At 36.1% G+C, this 3,414-nt stretch overlaps 1 protein-coding gene across 1 annotated transcript in view; it reads right to left on the reverse strand.

Moving 5' to 3' along the window:
- LOC106681402 (gustatory and pheromone receptor 33a) overlaps positions 1-1,131 on the reverse strand; it is an 86,185-nt gene extending 85,054 nt beyond the window's left edge. The window contains exon 1 of the transcript XR_010844352.1: positions 670-1,131. The gene's annotated coding sequence lies outside the window, so the exon portion shown is untranslated. The remainder of the gene's footprint in view (positions 1-669) is intronic.
- Between the last annotated feature and the right edge of the window lie 2,283 nt (positions 1,132-3,414).

The following is a 3,414-nucleotide window of genomic DNA, read 5'->3' on the forward strand; positions in this document are numbered from 1 at the left end:
TGGTATGTGTATATAGATATCTTGTATTGAATAATTGTGTGTTTAAAACAACAGGAATTTTCTGTGTCTATTGTATTTGTATTAAGAAATCTTAAATTGAGCAATTTATTAAGTTTTTATCCCTTTATAGAGTTATTGACATAAAAATAGTATTTTTTTTTTGTATCAATATGGTTTATATTGTATTTTATTATTGTAGTTTATATTAATTTATTATGTTTAATAAAGAACTGTTGCTGTTCGCTGTATTTTTTTTTTCAAGTATTTAATAATTTTAAGCCAAGATGATAAATGGGAAAGGACACATCCGAGATTATGGATCCGTTGATCCAGATTATGGATTATGGTGTTGTTTTAATAGATTTAATTTGAGTTTAAAAGTTCTCAGGAATCGTGAACTCCAAAACATAAACGACATTCAATTACCGCAGTATGAGATGGATAAAAATCTGCAGTAATTGGTTTTTTATAAAAATTACTGTTTCTGGATCACTGGAGTGGACTGTATTTAATGGATTTGAATAGATGAAACATGGCCAAATTGTAAAATGCCTCTATTATTGCATAATTATTACACTTGATAATATGTTTAACCAAAAGTGGTTAAAAATTAGTATTAGTTTTATTAGTTGAATTTTGATTGTTAAATACATAATTGAATGACATGACCATTTACTTGATGGTTGACTACTGATATGGAGCTTCTGTCAATCTTGATTAATTTTGTTCTGTTTTATCCTCTCCCATCCTGATTTCGTTCCTTGCCTCGCAGGGTTGATTAAACTATTCGCTCATCCTGAGGAATAGTTGCCCTAGACAGCCTGAGTTCACTTATCTGTGGTATCTGTCCTCTGGCTCAGTTGGTACTGCTTACTTCATTTGTATGCCACTAGATGGCTGACATTCAATATGTTTGATGTACTTCCATAAACAAACGATCTAAAATGTTTCGATAGATTGTTAACTGATAATTTCATTTTCTTTAGATCGACGAGACCCTCTCTGGATATGTCTATATTATATTTTATCTTGTGAGTAGTTATGGATAATTTTCTTTTTTTCATATAAATGATATCGAAAGAAGTATCGAATATTTATTCTAAGGGATTGGATTAATACCGGTATCTATACTCCGGATCGTATGTTTACATTCACGGCAATGGTTTGTATTTTATTCAGAAAAGTTGTATTATTATGTATTTCCAAGAAATAAAATAAAAATGTATACCTAATACTAGTATTATATAACTTATAACAGTAGATTCTCTATGTAAAATAAATATTAATATTCTTACGACTGAGTTAGCAGATTAAGTGAGCAGTTAGTAACCGCTATGAAGTTTACTTGGGGTTAGAACTGTGTCAAGTGGGCCTAACCTAACTTGGGCCCTGTTCTGTAGTAAAATGCAATCTAATACTATCAGTCTTTAGCTTGTACTTTGTACAATTTCGAATTGTATCTATAAATTACAAAATACAAGTTGTACGTTCGAAAGTACAAGGAAAATATTGGAAGGTTATTAGATGTTTACTATTGTTATCAGCTAGTATACCGGGAAAATAAGTTACTTATGAGCTGTATTTTATAATGTTAGTTTATTTTACGATCCCTTATATCAGCAATACGTACATTTGTCTTAAATCATAAGTGATATTGTTAGTTTTATAGTTTCAGGATATTTGTTAATTTTACAGTAGTGAAGGTCCTTAATTCCATTTATGAGACATAGACTTTTTTTGGTATGTTCTTTTTACTGAATCAAGTTATTTTATATCTTAGACTCATCTTCATCATCTCAGGATTGCAGTGAAAAACGTCATTATATTGTTAATTTTATCAAGTTGAAATACTGTATTATTCAACTTTATATTTCATTTATTGAAGTTATTTATATTAACTGTAACTTTTTATTATATAATGTATCTTGTCTTATATTACTTTTTTGTTAGGTTTTTTAATCATTTTATTTGGTACTTTAGTTATTATCTTTCTATTATATTTATGTTTCCTCTTATTTGGTAAATAAACATACAAAATGATTCTTCATCTATTATATATAAGTTAAGTATCGGCGAAGGCAAAAAGTTAAAAAAGAGAAGAAGGGAATAAGATCTAACACTTTTGAACTGCTGTGACATACTGGCTTTATTTATTTTTTCCGTACCCTCCATTAATAAGGAATTAAGGTGCAAGGAATATGTTACTATAAGTTGGTATCCAATTTCTACCATCGGTATTTTAAGGCTTATTTAAATTGTACACTGTATGTGCAGAGTCGTCGCCGCAAAGTGCGCATGTTGAGTGGGGAGGGTCCGCTGTGCTGGTGGTGAATTAGGTTTAGACTACCGAGCCCAAACCTCGTCCCATGGTAAGAACATTTACCAGGGGAACATCTCCTTGCCAGCTCCCAGATGGTGGTGGAGAGGCGATTTCCCGAAAGAGCGGGTTGGTACAGGCCTTCAACCCATCAAAAAATTTGATGTGTCTCCGGCCAATTTACTCCGGCATAGAGGGCAGCTGGTGTTCATCGTGGATGACAGTGTTTCTGGCCCTGTGTAGCGCTATTTCTCTAACTATCTTCTGAAGGACAGAGTCCTGGAAGCTCTGCAGTCTGTTGAGCGTGGTCTTGTACATGTGCTTGAGCAGAGGTGCACCGTAAAGGATCGTCGGTCTAATGACGGCTTTGTATATCTGGAGCTTGAGGCTGAGCGAGAGCTGTGGAGAATTTATCACATGATAGAGTCGATACCTCTTTTGATGGGCCGCTTCAGTCTTTCACGAACATGGCCTGAAAAAGTGAGTTGACGATCGATAGTGACCTCCAGATAGAGCAAGAAGGTAGAAATCCGTTGGTCGACCTCTTCAATCCTGAAGTGATTAGGCAGTGGTTTCTTACCTTTTTTGTATGACATCACGATAGCGTCTGTCTTGGCGGGATTCACTGTAATTCCAATCCGCTTGAGTTAGGCAGCGATGGTGTTAGCCACTTGTTGTGCATGAGACGCTGCTGGAGCATTGATGCTGGAGGCATAGATGCCGATGTCATCCGCATAGGCAGCAACCACTGCCTTCGGGTGCTGGATTGATACCACCGGGGCTGTAAAAAGCACGAATAGTATTGGTCACAGCACAGAGCCCTGGGGCACTACACAGGTAGTAGGAACAGGAGTGTAAAAGCTCCCGCCGACCCGTACGACCACAGACCTTCCACTGAGGTAGTTTTCAATCAGTCGGCACAAAGGGGCGGGAAATTTGAAGTCTTCCAGTCGGCGGATGGGAGATACAATCGAAGACCTGACTACAATCAAGAGATATAAACGCTGTTGCCCTGTTGAGGTGCATATGACCCAGGGTATGTGATTGCTGCTTGGCCAGATGAGGCTCATACGCGACCCCCAGTTTGCTCAGGTTGT

This window comes from Halyomorpha halys, unplaced genomic scaffold (assembly GCF_000696795.3).
Source record: "Halyomorpha halys isolate HHAL.00 unplaced genomic scaffold, Hhal_1.1 Scaffold333.1, whole genome shotgun sequence".
Lineage (NCBI taxonomy): Eukaryota > Metazoa > Arthropoda > Insecta > Hemiptera > Pentatomidae > Halyomorpha > Halyomorpha halys.